Below are 15,765 nucleotides of genomic sequence, written 5' to 3' on the forward strand. Positions count from 1 at the left end.
TCTTTGCATCCCATGAGCAATCTCAATTAAGACTGTGGAGAATCTATTCCTAGAATAGATACTAGAAATTGGGCGAATGTTCTTAAAGGACAGATCTTGATCACCAGCAGACTTAAATGGTGTGCATGGGCAGGCTATTGATGACAAGATTTAGGTCATGAGTTTCTACTTGTAAGTTTTAAAATCTAGTGCAGAATTTTATCCCTTAAGGTATAAGTCTGTTGCTTTAGTAATCTTTGTTTGTTTATTTATTTTAGTTCACCTCCAGAGAATACAATGGCATATCATCTCCAGTCTGGTTTCGAAAAATCAAAGTAGATTTATTTAGTCTTTTTCATTGGAACACTTTATGTTATCTATAGTTAATACTATCTTTCAGGTACAAAAGAATTTTTATTTTACTTTTGTTTTCTGAATTCAATTATGTTTGGCTTTTCTTGAAATTCAGTTAATAAATAAATGTCTTGGGAATCCAAAGCAAGTTGGGAGAAAATCAAAGAAATAGACATAGTTTCTTTTCTCAAGAACTTTGCAAACTTATGGAGATCTATCTATCTACATAGGGAGATATAAAGATAGATATAAACACATATACATATATATACAGCTATAACATATAATAACATCACAAATACATTGGCCAAAAGAGACATTATATTACTCAAGGTTTACATTTTTTTAAAGATTTTTACATTTATTTATTCATGAGAGACACTCACAGAGAGAGGCAGAGACACAGTCAGAGAGAGGAGCAGCCTCCATGCAGGGAGCCCGATGCGGGACTCAATCCTGGAACTCCAGGATCACGCCCTGGGCTGAAGGTGGGTGCCCAACTGCTAAGCCCCCCAGGTGTCCCTAGGTTTACATTTCAGAGTCCTAATTTCACTATTTACTAGCTGTATGAGCATGAGAGAATTATTCCATTACTCAATTCCCCCTCTGTGAATGGAAACTCGGTAGATATTTCATAGGATGATAGGAGAATTGACTAAATAGGAATGAAGCAGCTAGCATAGTATTTGAATATAACAACTTTTCTCTGTCAATTACAATTATATAGATAATCTATACATGAGAGGAGAGGACTATGGGTTAAAAGGTTAACACAAACTAATTTAGATTAGCTATGGGAGAAAGCAATACATTCAGATTTTGATCCTCAAGCATTAGAGAATAGGACACATCCTTCTTCTTTTGCAAGTGACAAGAATAAAGAAAAATAAACCAAAGGCCAAGGAGGCATTGTAGCAATTATGACATTGACATTCTAAATACCTACCTTAGGCATATGCAATAGACCCTGAAGTGACCACTCAAAAGAACCTTTGGGGTTACAAGGACACCCCAAAGTTTAATCACATTTCTAAGATCCCATAGCTCCTCCCATAGATCAAACACTAATGCCTTCACAAATCACATCTCTGTCAGGTTTGATTCAAATATACATGTCTTCTATGTCCTACCCTTCCAGATAACATTTCCAGGAAAATGCCTTATCAGCCCTTTTTCTCCCTCTTTTCTTGAACCAACTTCCCTTGCAAGTATTTTGTTATGTGCTTCTTTAGCAACCTGGTCTTTCCTGTGAAATAGCACCTATTACTGTGCACTATGTTTCTCAACTCATAGTTTGTTTCTCCAATAAACTATAATCCCCTTGAAGCCAAGGATAATATTTTGTCATCATAGTGCACACCTAGCACATAGTTAATTCTTAATATTTGTGTAAAAGAAAATAGCATCTTCACTTTCTCATCATTTACATCGGTATTCTGTTCATAGAGGAACAGGTCCCTTAGTTTTAACATTCTAATAAGATACTAGTCACAGTCATAATAATATCTTAAATTAATGTAGACATTCTTTTGGTTTTACTTTTCAAAAATGCAATCATAGCTAAAATCTGTGTTCCTGCAACATGGCCTATTATAATGAAAAGTAGAAAAAAATCACAAGAAGATTTAAGAAGACTGGAGACACATTAGAAACTTTTAAATTACTTTCTGTCTCAGATTCTAAGAACATGTATTTTATTACTTTAACACTGCTGATATTTGAAACTAATTCCACAGATATGGATGATATACATGACATCATTTTCTGTATTATCTACTGAAAACACAAAATGTCCTTTGGTTTCCAGAAGCAGACTAAGGGAAATTACACTAATTATCCTAAAGGGTAAGTACTTGCTTCTCATTTATTGGGTTTGCTTCATGTTACATATGTTATATTTGGCATAAAAGAAAGAATCTTAACCTGAAGGCATCTCTGTGATTGATACAAAAATAGAAGTTCACATTAGCCTTCACAAAGTATTTAAGCTTTATTGTGTACTGAAAATTCTTCCCAGATCAAACAGAAAATATTTTTACTGAGACATTATGTCAAATGTTTACAAATAATATCAATTTGTTTATTTAAACTCTGTTCTTTAAGGTTGGTATTTAAATATGTCACGTTTCATATATGTCTTCCTATATATGAAATAAGTGCAGTTGAATATCTTGGAAATTATGGGATGTGCTCAGTGGATTTTGAAGTGTATTTTTAATACTCCAGAGCAGCACTATCCAATACAAATGTAATAGAAGCCACAGATAATTTTAAATTTTCTAGTAACCACATTTTTTTTTAGCAGACAGAAGGAGAAAGAGAGAAGAGAGAGAGTTGGGAGGGGCAGAGAGAGAGAGGATCTTAAGCAGGATCCATACCCAGTGGGCAGCCTGACACAGAGCTCAATCACAACCCTGAGATCATGACCTAAGCTGAAATCAAGACTGAGCAATCTAGGTGCCCCTCTAGTAACCACGTTTAAAAAGGTAAAAATGATCAAATGACATAATACATTATCAATCCAATAGGTGAACAATAAAAAATATTTGTGATATCATAAATTCTTTTTTTCCTACTTAACTCATTGAAATCCAGTGGGCATTTTATCCTGACAGTACATCTCAATTCAGATGACCCCCATTTCAAATATTTAAAAATGCATGTAGCTAGTGGCTACCATATTGGAAGTAAGTGTAGAGCACAATTCTATATATATCTATATAGTAGCAGTTTACAACCTATTTTCCAAATATCTAGCTATCATCCATGTGTCTATATACTATAGTATGTACAGTGGAAGCATGAAAAGTGACATTAAGAAACTATATTTTCAGAAGGAAATGTTATCAGTGACATTGAAATTTTACAATTTCTAAGTATATTTTCTTTACACTTGAAAATGACAATGCATTTTCTTTACAATGAAAATACACTAATTTTTTAAATAAGGTGATAGGTAATTAAGGTAATAAGACTTACAATTAAGACTATAAGATAATAAGATTTATAGTTTTGGCCCCTCTTTACATCAGTATTTTTACAAAATCATCAAACACTTCTAGAATATATGAAATTCACACTGGATGAGCATGTGGAAAATATGATATCCTGATTCAACTATATATGTCATCCATTAACTGGTTTGGTTGATTTAATTATGTCTTTAGAAAAGCTGCCATTCTTTTCCTCTCTCCTTGGCTCAAGGAAAATAGCACTTGCTTAAAGAAAAATATTTTCCAGTGAAAATGGGAAATGTGTTCTTACTCAAAGAAATAATATCAAATGTTTACATAAAATAATAATGTGGGTTTTTTGCAATGTGTTTTTGAAGTATTTAAATATGTTTTGAAATTCAGAGGAGTTACTGGCTTCATGCCAAAGACAGTATTTATTCACATGCCAAGAAACACACTGACAAATCTATAAATACCAAAATGATAACTTTTAAATTGTATTGAGATACACTGTAAAGTTCAATAGCCATTAGGCACATGTGTCTAATATGACTGATAATTTACTTTTTTTGTTTTAAGTAACTTGAATGAATTTTTTTCCTAGCTTCATTGAGATATAGCTGACATAGAACATCCTGTAAGTTTAAAGTGTACAGTGTGATGATTAAATACGTGTATATGTTGCAAAATTATTACCACTGGTAATAATTAGTTTATACTAATTATAATGGTAATGGTTAGTTTATACTTCCACCACCTCACATAATTAGCATCATATTTATTTATTTGTGGTGAGAACATAAAAGATCTACTCTTGTTGTAATTTTCAAGTACATGATACATTATTATTAACCAAAGTCACTGTGCTATACATTAGATCCCCAAAAGTTACCCATCTTCAACTGGAAGTTTGTACCCTTTGACCAACTTCCGACCAATTTCCCAACCAGCTGCTACTGGCAAGCACAATTCTACTGTGTGTTTCTGTGAGTTCAGTTTTTTTTTTAGATTCCACATATAAGTGATATCAGACATCTGCCTTTTTCTATTTGTCTATTTGTCTATTTCTATTTGTTTTTTTGTTTGCTATTCAGTTTAAGAGTATCTTATATGCTTTGGATATTAACCCCCTTATCAGATAGATGGTTTGCAAAGATTTTTACTTACATTTTAAAACTAATCCTCCATTCAGTTTGATTGCTGGAAAACTTTTAAATATTTAAGGAGAATTTTTAGCATATGAATCTACTTCTTCACTCTAAATTTTATGAAACCTAAGTACAGATCAAGTATTTCCAATGAAAATGTCATGTATAAATTGAGATGTGTTATAAGTATAAAATATACACTTAGTACAATGAAAATTGTTTATAGGCTCATTAAAGACTTTTATACTGATTACATGTTGACAATATTTTGGGTTTATTGGGTTAAATACAATGTGTTATTATAATTATTTTTTTCTGGTTTCTTTACTTTGCTTAATGTGGCTTCTAGGATAGTTAAAATTATATGTGGCTCCCATTATGGCTCTGTTAGACAGCACTGGCATAGGGCATCACTATCCTTTCCATAGATATTCATTATCTCAACAAACAATGATAGACTTCATGAAGAGAAGGGTGATTTTTCCAAGACAGAATTATCTTCAAAGGGCACTAATTCAGGGCACTATTATGTGTTAAATTATTCAGTAAAATGGAAATAAGAAAAAAACAATTCTATAAAATAGTGTCATGTAATTAACATAAAGAAAAATCAGGTTACAGCTAATGGCTGACGATTACAACACAGTTAAGCAATAAAATCAGAAGTCACTGCTCACCATTGTAGCCTTATTAGAAAAGAAAAGAAAGCATAACGTGTCATCAATCAAAGCATCTTTTATCCACAGCTATTATTAAAATGTTTCATGCCTATTTATTGTTTATTTTCAAGGGAAAGAAAAACATACAAAATCATACTATTTTAAAGATAATATGTAGCTTACAACATGTAACCACATAGTATGATAATGATACTTTGACACCAAATATAACATAAGAAACATCAATATTTGGCATTTATTTAAAACTACCAAAATCCTATTATGTGCAAAGCATTGCAGTAGACACTTCGGAAAGTTAAAAAAAAGGAAAGGCCAGACTTCTGGAAGATAAAGACAATTAAAGCCAAAATAATTTTGCATGTTGTGTTGGAGGTGTTGTATTTTGGGAAATATTTTGAGCTAGAAGAATTGAAGACGGAGTCAAAACTAAAGTGACTTCTTTAGTTGCATCTTACTCTTAGCATATTCTATGTCTGCAAGATAACTTTTATAAATTAAATGTAGTGTCATATTTAATGTGGAGATGTATTCAACGCTTTAATCAATTCTTCTCCAAGTGTGCGTGTCCCCCAAAGGCTCTTTCATATGGTCCCTAAGGTCCTCCTTTTCCTCATTTACATATCTGCATAAGCCTTGATTTTCATCAGTTACAGAACCTGAAATGGCATACGATACAGGTCGTATCCAGGACCTGATATGAGGACCCAACTGTGTTCCATCAAAGGAGATGTTAGAAACATCTTTTCATTTTTGGGAGTGGTTGTGGTGGTGGTAAAACAATACCTCTTTTTCTGATTATTTATTTATTCAATTTATTTAGTTGGCTTGGAAATGTTTTTCATAAAAATGTATTATTTATGTTAATGTAGTGACTTTAGTATTTTTTTTAACAAATAAACATCTTTTAAATTCTAACAGGAAATTTTGACAGATATAATCCATGTAAAGATAAGCTCTTAGAGGTTCCTTATCATTTGTTTAAGTTTACAAAGGTCCAGGATGAAAGTGATTCACAACTGCTGCTTTCAGATGATTCTGTTTTTACTATGTGGTTATCGGGGTGGCAGAAGCCATGGAGGTCCACTGCTCCGATCTCCTTTCAAGACAATTTGCTGCAAAAGGGTGGGTGCCAGCCAGCTAGCCTCCAGCTGCTGCGTACCTTTGGATCATCCACAGCACTCATGCCAAGGCAAAACCTCTCTGGGCCCCAGGCAGTGAATGTCCAATGCGGTACTCAACACATGTGGATATTCTTTGCTTAGGCTCTTGCTAAGACTTTCTCAAAATTAAACTGCAGTCTGGACCCCCAAACCTTCTCCTTTTTCCTTTTATAGACATCAGGCTGGCCTCATGGTCTAACGATTCCCTCACCTACATCCTCCTTACCCTTCTATTGTTCATAGACATCCTACCACTAAGTGTCTTGCACATTGAATTTCATCCTGTCTGCCTCTTGAAGACCTTGAACTGATATATAAGGTTGGAAGGGAAGCTACTTATAATTAATGATTTTACAATTTTTACATACTAAGAGTGTAATATTATTTATGTAAGATAACTGTTCTCCACTTTTGCCATCTAGGATTTCTTGTATATTTATATGGAATATATGATTGAAAGTAGAAAACATTTCACTTCTTATAGGCTATAGCTTATTTACTTTGTATCCAAACACTATCTCATTATCTATGCCTCAATGAAGTAGTTTCATATTGTTTTACTTTTATTTGTTTATGTTCGGGGCTTCTGAGATGCATCTTCAGGAGTGACCATTGTTGAAAAAAATAAATAATGAAAGAACAAGACCTTAGTACGACAGTTCCATACTTCCTTTTCCAGTCCAACCAAAGTGGCTCTTCTTTATAGAATTCATAAATTTGAATTTGAGGAAAGATTTCATTTTAGGTGTGCAAATGCTAAGAAATGAATGAGTAAAAACACTGCCAGCTTGATGCGAATTGTACATTTTTAATAAATACCTAATATTGGTCTTTACTTTTTTAGACCACAGTAGCAAAATGTCAAACCTACAAACACAATTTAATTCCATTATGATTTGATTCATGGAAGACTGTATAATTATATCCATTGCCTTTTGGCCTGAATATGAAACATTCTCATCATTAGGATGAAAGTGTGCTCCTAAGTGATGCATAATGTACAGCCGGAAGAAAACTTTCTCCATGTGTGCAAGAAGTGAAAGAAATAATTTGTGTCATTTGACAAGATTGTCAAAATCGTTTAGTATTTTTTTCTTAGATGGCAGTGTGGCAGTTAATACCAAAAATCAAAGGATAAGCACAGGGAAAAGTGCTAGATCCTTGAGTTTAACTAAAATTCAATATCCTGACTAAAATTGGAGATGCAGAACGACATTGGTGGTTTTTCTTTTCCATCGTCTTTGATAAATGCATCTGAAATCTACTTCAGACTTAAAATTTTTGCGAGAATTTCAATCAAGTTAGAAACCTGTGTAGTTAATTTCCTGGAAACTTAATGAGCAGAGGCCTCTCGGTGAGGGCCTTATTTGTACACAGAACATATGTGCAACTTCTAATGATATTATTGCAAAAATACAAGTGGTTATATGATAGATTTTTAGTATTATAAAGATATCAATGCAGGGATTCATACTTAGTAGATGATCAAGAATGACACAAAGCAAGAAAAAAAGGAAAGATTACAATATGCAGGAAAATTAGACAAAACACATTTACTGATGATTCTTTTTGGTACATGTGTATCAAGTGGTTAATTGCTCAATGTGAAAACTTTCTATTCTTGTATCCAGGAGATAATTTGTCAATCTTCATCTGACCCACTGGTTACTGTTTAAAACCACTGCCTGATAATGCAGAAATATCTGTTTATTTCTAGTTATCCACAACAGAGAATCATAAACAAAAAACCACAGCTATTAGAATGTTAAAGGGACCTGGGATTGGAGCATCTGACTGTGGGGCAGCAAATGAATATGCAGTAGACCTGGCCATTGTGAGGTGGATGCTCTCAAGATCACCAAGTTGCAATAAGAATGAATGAATCAGCAGCTATTATCATGAAAAAGAATGAGTAAATATGGCACACAAATATAGGAAATACTGTTTAGCCACAGTACTAATCAAGTAAATGCAATTTAAAAGAACACGGCAACATTATATCTTTTCAGCAAAATTCACAATCATATGCATAGACATGAAATAGGTAATCTGAATACATTACTATTGATTGCTTAGATTTGGATGTCATTTCTGAAGGACATTTGAAAATTGGTATTAAAATTCTAAAAATCGATCGGTGCTACAATTTCATTTCTTGGAATGTATGTTAAGGAAATTATTTTTAAAAAATGGTTTGAATGAATAAATGCAAAAATATTCACATGGCACATATTTGATAGGAAACACTCTGTACAATTTAAAGTTCCAAGAAAAGGGTCAGAATTTGGGGCACTGAATTTGATTTTCCTCCTGGCATATGCATTCTTCCTAAATGTCTTGATTCTTTTGTATTACTTCTGTGATTGTGTTCTCTACCTCCCATTCACCTTACAACCCACTCTACCATGACTTCTGGTTTCACAACCTTCCCAAAACAGCCCTCCTGTCTTCATTAACAAGTATTATTTGTCATGTAAAGAGTAATACCAACCTCACTTGCAGGTTCTGACCATTACTTTTCTCTCCTGCCTTGTCTCACCCATCCCAAAGAGCTTTTATCTCCATCTGGCTCTCCTGCTCACCATCCACTGTAGTTCATTTGCTTAAGAAATCTCTTTCAGGGGCACTTGGATGGCTCAGTTGGTTAGCATCAGACACTTGATTTCATCTCAGGCCATGATCTCAGGGTCGTAGAATAGAGCCCTATATCCAGCTCGGCACTCAGAGGGGAGTCTTCTTAAGATTATCTCTCTCAAAAAAAAAAAAAAAAAGGTTCTCTCTCTCTCTCACTCTCTCCTCCCTCTGCTCCCTCTCTCAAATAAAGAAACATATCTTAAAAAGAGAAATATCTTCTATATCTAGGCGTGTTTGTATCTAAGTTTGATTTACAGGGCTCTAACACAAGAGTATTTTCCATTGGACTTCAGATAAAGCACAGCATCCTTAAACTGATTGGCAGGACCCTTCCATAGCATGATCTCTTCCTGCTTATCCGATATCTTCCAGTCACTTTCTTTTACTTTCCCATAATAGCTATCCTTCAGTTTCTGGAACATGCCCTTTTCCTATCAATATGGATCTTCTTCACACACTCATTCCTTCCTTGTGAAGCTTAATTTTAGGTCATCCATTTGATCAGTGATCTCCTTCTTTTGCTGTGAACAGCAGCTAAATTCTGATTTATTTTTAATGCATTTCCTGATCCTCCAAACTAGGTCAATTTTCTTAGTTACACTCAATAGAATCATGTTTTCTGTTCCTCTTTGCCCTACCTTTTCTGGGAAGTAGCTCACTTCATAATTTTACAATAAGCCTTGGATTAATTGATTAAAATCTATTTAAATTATATATTTAAATATGTCTAAATTTTTACGCATATGGTTATTTGATTAAAATCTAACAGAACTAGAATTACTGTTAGAACTGATGTTTTATTTTTATTCAACATTTTATTCCTAGTGCCAAACACATAGTAGGGGAACAAAAAATATTTTTGAGTATCTTTTCCTTAGTTAGTAAGCTATGGACTTTGTTCCATGCACCAATGAAAAATAACTGCTTTTGAGGCTTTCTTTTGGTAAATTGGAAACATGCTCAGTTATCAATATAAGGACTATTGTAATTTATTGTCATGATTATAGCTGAGGGCACTAGCAGAAAGTATATAGAGATTTATTTTTATTTTTAATTTTATTTTTAGTTATTCGTGGGAGGCCTAGAGAGAGAGAGAGAGAGAGACAAGCAGAGACATAGGCAGAGGGAGAAGCAAGCTTCCTGCAAGGAGCCCAATACAGGACTCGATCCCAGACCCCAGGATCATGCCCTGAAGACAGATGTTCAACCACTGAGCATCCCGAATATAGGGATTTATATAGGGGTTGATAATTTTGTGATTTTCTTCCAATTCTCCGTGTCCTAACTAAACTTAGTACTGCCATGGTCATTCCTTGACTGAGAAGATAAAAACTTTACCAAACTCTTACAGTGTTATGCCTACCAATATTATCAAGATCTCCTAAAGAAATAAGAGACTAATAATGTGAAACACTACCCTAAATGTTCACTAGTGTGTAAGAGTTTGTGTGTGAATGTGTGCTCCTGTTTTACTTCATCTTTTCTTTCTTTCATACTATTGCCTCCTGGAATAAAACTTTTTTAAAAAAAAAAAGATTTTATTTATTTATTCATGAAAGACACAGAGAGAGAGGCAGAGACACAGGCAGAGGGAGAAGCAGGCTTCATGCAGGGAGCCGGACATGGGACTCAATCCTGGGTCTCCAGGACCAGACCCTGGGCTGAAGGTGGCGCTAAACCGCTGAGCTACCTGGGCTGCCCAAATAAGACTTTTATAGAAATCACTTCTTTTTTTTCTTTTTTTAATGTTGTTGTTTATCTTTTATTCCTGTGATGCAATTAAAAAACCAAGGAGGTGAAACACTTTAGGGCCATAGAGACATCTTCAAAAGAGACAAAGACAAATGGAAAACTGATTTGTTTTCATGAGTTTCAAATGGTTGGGGAATATGATAAAAGTGCAAATTTGATAAAATGTACATTTACAGATAATTTAAAGTATGTTCACATTAACAGCATGAGCTTTATCAGAATCTTAGTGCTTCCTCTGATTTCCTGAATTTTAACAAGCATAAATTATATTTTCATTTGATCACTATCACAGGCACAAAGTTTTTTTAAAAAAAATCTTCACGGACTTCAGCACATTCAGAAATTTCACATCAGCTCTTGGGTAAAGCTGACTATCCAAGCTAGAGTCCCCATATGCAGGTCTTCATTGCTGCTCAACGTGTCACAAATATTTAATAAAACCTTTCAGAAAGAGCTAACTGCATGTGTAAGGAGAACCCGAAAATGCTCAGCACTTAAAACATCTGAAAGTTTATGGATATGAAAAAAATATATATCTCCTAGGAAATATGTCCCCTACATAGGGAGGTTTTAACTTAAGCAGTTAAACGTTATAAACAGATGGGATCACAGTGGCTTCTGTTTCAGGACACCGTGTCATTCTGAATGTGTCACTGTGCTACAGCATTTTCTTCCCACTAGCCCACTCATGCCAGTCATTCACCTTCTGCTACATCAGGGTTTCATTAGCTCATAACTGCCTGACCTTGTGTCGGGCACAAGTCGACAGGTAGTTCATAACCCTTTGCTGTCAGAATTAGCATTCATGATACTTCTTAAACTGTGGTGCAAATTTAGAGTTCATTATTAAATGATGCATATGTTACTACACTTATAACTGATTCCGTCTAGTTATTTTTAGTTTGACCTTTTCTGTATTCATCAAATCAGTTTTGAAATAGACATCGAGGTACCCTTTACAGTTCGTTATAAAAATTTCTATGGCTGATATTTTAGATAGAGTTTTCCAGATTCTCAATGGCTCCATAATAAATGTTAGACTTCAATGTTAGTTTAAATAAAAGTGAAGTAAGCATGGATCCCCAGGATATTAATGATCTTTTTCTCAGCCCTAGAACAGCTTCACTCTCCAAGTATAACTGGATTTGAAAGAATATACCTTCCCTTAAGTATTAAAAGTGACAAAAGTAGAACTAAAAAAAACAATTTATGATATGGATTATTATAAATTATTAATTCTTTCCTGACTTTCTCTACCTTTCCCTCATTAAGCTAACATTGAAAAATATCAAACCCAAAGAGACAGATAATATTCGGCACAAGGTATTACAATTCTTCTTCTTAACCATGGCTAAACCACATCTTAATATTTTAATTAGGAATTTCAAAAGGATGATTCCTAGAAATTATTCCTGGAGCCAGAAAACAGGACTGCAAGGAGCTCTGTTTCATCAAGGATGGAGTCTAAGAACCATAGGAATAAAAGCCAATGACAAGGGAGAAGGGGACCCAAGTGCACAATACAGGAGAAAGACAAGATATTATGATAAACGTGAAGCAGAAGATACAAATCTTAAAGGGTGCCTTTGGCCTTCCCCTATTTTTAGTGAAATTAGTTACAGATGCTATAGGGAAAGTGTCGAATTTTGCACCGATTCCCTACTTTATCAATTGTATGGATTTACACTCGCTTAGTAGCAGATCATATGTAATAGAAGTTGCATGCACCTAATTATTTTACTACTTTTTTCCTTCTTTACTATTATTGTACAGCAATTTAAATATGATTATGTGGATTTTATTATGCTTGTTACTAAATGAAACTAAAGGTGATGTTTGCAGCCTAGGGAAGTTCAGACAGCCCCAGGAAGTATTTTTAGATGCTGTAGGTGAATTCTTCAAGAAATAAGCAGATGGAGAGAATACTTCAAAAGGCAACTTTTCAGATAATAACATGACTCGATCTCAGTGCCAGCTTACTGAAGTAGGATCACAAGAGAAATGTTACTAAGGGGTCAGTAACAGGCCTTGGCTTTTTCTTCACTTGCAAAGTTACCAGTAAAGGACAGAATATTTGTTTTTAAACTTGCAAGATTTTCTTGCATTTCAGATAATGCATTGTCCATTAAGTTGGACACAGACACATAAGAAGGGCTTACTAATTCCTTATCAGTTCAGATGCTTTAAAATACACTGTGTTTGGAAAAGGAGTAACAGTGAAACTAAAATGGCAAGAACTGGGCGTCTCTTGTGAACCTGATTTGAAAGGGTGAAAGGGTCTATCGAAGTGGTTTAAATCTTCCTGCTTTTAAGGGTATGTACATTTTCTCACTACTCAGTTCTCCATGTTTGTTTCTCTTTGTAATGTTCATTGTCTAATATTTCTTTTCACATTATCCTTCCTGCTTATTCATGATGCAAAATGCCACAGCTTCACAAACACTGAAATCTAATACGAATAGTTTCGCTCTTCAAAATGCTGCACATTTGCAATTGTTGTATTTCCTTACCCTCTTGGGAAGGTTACTTTCACTTCAAGCTCTTAGTCCTTTTAACATCACTCTGAAACAGAAATTATTTTTTGCCATAACCCAAGAATTTATAGGGTGCACTGGGAATTGGTTTAAGGTTATCATGAGCCGTTTTACTTTAACCTTGCAAGAGGCTCAAAAACAACTTCTTAAGTATCAGCTAGATACAGTGCACACAAAATAGGGTAATTCAAATGCCACAAAGATGAGGTGCACTGTACAGTTTAAAATACTAAAATCTATTATGTTCTGAGATGATTTTTTAGGGAGCTAATGTTTTAATAATTTCTTCAGAGACAGAGATATTTCTAAACTGATAGTAAACTTCTCCATACCTGCCTAATCTATGCTTCAAGCCCAGGATGACATTATGGAATATGTTTCTTGACCATGTATCACTAAAGTCAATTTACTCTACTCAAAAATTAAGAATAATAGGGACACCTAGGTGGCTCAGCAGTTGAGCATCAGCTTTCAACTCAAGGCGTGATCCTGGGGTCCTGGGATCTAGTCCCACGTCGGGCTCCCTGCAAGGCTCCTGCTTCTCCCTCTGCCTATGTCTCTGCCTCTCTCTGTGTCTCTCAGGAATAAATAAATAAGTAATCTTTTTTAAAAAATTAATAATAATAAATGATTTATTTTTTATAGATGCCTGATAGTCTCCCATTCCCTCTATTTACATTACCTACAAATTACATGTAAAATGAAGCTGATGTTCTTTTTCATATAGAAATATGTAATAAATAGACTTTAATATTAAAATATATCCTATTGAATCATATTTTGATATTAAGTTGGCATTTTTATATTGGCAGAGAGACTCTAAAATCTCCAGTATTCCCTGTTTACATAAAACTTTAGAGAATTGATAATCACCACCTTTGTTTATTCCAGAAGTGATGATTCAGAGAAGTTTGCCAAATTCCTAGCAATTTACAAATCTTCTGTTACTCATTTGATACATGACAAAGATCCTGCATTGTTAAAATATATTCTTTCTTGAACACCCATGCTCATTGTAGTATTCTTCACAATAGTCGAAATGTGGAAGCAACCTAAATGTCCATTGATGGATGAATGGATAAAGGAATTGTTATATATATATGGAATATTATTCAGCCTTAGAAAAAAGGAAATCCTGTCACATAATACAACATGGACGAAACTTGAGGATATTACCCTAAGTAAAATAAGCTAATTATAAAAATCTATTTTTATTTTTAAATAAATTATTACTGTAATAGATCAAGGTAATCTGGCTCATTGACTCTATTTATATTCTATGAGAAATAAATTAATTGAACAATCAAATTTCAAAAGTATGACATAATATCAACATGTGACACCTTGGCCTAGAAATTGAGATTTTTGCCAAACTTACCCAAATGCCAACACATACATACACACACAACTTGTTTTTACCTGTTTATCCCCATCATCTGACTAGAAATCTTTTCCTAAGCACCATTATCTTTGATTCTTTTCAGCTAATCTGATTTTAATCACAAAAATTTTAAATGCAAGAAAATAACCTAAGTGTTTTTAATATTGTAAAATATAAAATAATAAATATTTAGCTGCATAATAAAAAAAGAAAAACTGGCCAATTTTGTACATATGAAATGATTATTTTAGCTTGTATTACTGAAGCAACAATAATGATAATATCAATAAAGCTGGTGATGTTTATTTTTAACTCCTTCCCAATTCCTCTTTACTCAATTTACCTATTTTTTGTGTAAAGCAAGTTGAAGGCTTTGTAAAAATTGTAGAATAATTTGTGTATTTGATGTAGAAAAGAAAAACTTCAAATAAAATCTATAATGTGTTTTAATTCAGAGACTAATTATGAAAAATGTGCATTTTTTATTAGATCTATTACCATGGCTAAGTTATAACTGTTATGATCCTTCCTACCTCTCAAGTTAAAAAGGGAATGATACTAAACTTAAAGGGCTTTTATGAAGTTTAAATGAGATCCTAGTTACATGTGTAACATGAAGTTTGTTTTTGTTTCTTTATTTCTTTTCCAAAAGTGAATATTAGATTTGATGATTTGAAACTTGGAGTATAGTTGCTTATATAAGATGCAGAATAAATATTTTATATTATAATAAATATTTATAATATAATAAATAGATACTTTTTATTTCAGATCTTCACAAAAGTAAAAGATCATGAAAAGATACCTATTATAATTATACAAACCACTATATAAAAACCACTGCTATGGAAAATCATTTCCAATTCATATATAGGACACTAGATATTTTTGTTTATGTATTATTTGTAGTTCTATTTAGATCACTGTCTATATGATGTGGTAGTAGATAAATACTTATAAATATTAATAAATCATTAATTCTATACATTTGCAAAAGCAGACTTCTTAATCAAATCTTAAGTTCAAATTCAATAATTATTTAACTCAAAAAAAAAGAAAAACAAAAAAAGACCTCAGACTCTGATTCTTAAGATACCCTTTTCCTCACACAGATTGATGCTAAATCCAGGGCTGTGAGTCAAGAGCAAGCTGTACATGAAATTGCAATTATGACCATGAATCAATTTAC

The 15,765-nt window shown here is 33.4% G+C and overlaps 1 long non-coding RNA gene across 13 annotated transcripts in view; it reads left to right on the forward strand.

Annotated features, from left to right (window-relative positions):
• The window catches only part of LOC102154168, a 56,238-nt gene that overhangs the window by 23,293 nt on the left and 17,180 nt on the right, over nucleotides 1-15,765 (forward strand). For 6 of the 13 annotated variants that reach the window (XR_005375998.1, XR_005376002.1, XR_005375999.1 and 3 more), the window contains 2 exons: nucleotides 2,070-2,178; nucleotides 2,636-2,819. This is a non-coding gene — a long non-coding RNA (uncharacterized LOC102154168). Of the gene's footprint in view, nucleotides 1-2,069; nucleotides 2,179-2,635; nucleotides 2,820-6,098; nucleotides 6,432-15,688; nucleotides 15,731-15,765 lie in introns of those variants that run through there. The other 7 variants (XR_005376000.1, XR_005375996.1, XR_005376003.1 and 4 more) reach the window with 4 other exon arrangements.

This window comes from Canis lupus, chromosome 22 (genome assembly GCF_011100685.1).
Source record: "Canis lupus familiaris isolate Mischka breed German Shepherd chromosome 22, alternate assembly UU_Cfam_GSD_1.0, whole genome shotgun sequence".
Classification (NCBI taxonomy): Eukaryota; Metazoa; Chordata; class Mammalia; order Carnivora; family Canidae; genus Canis; species Canis lupus.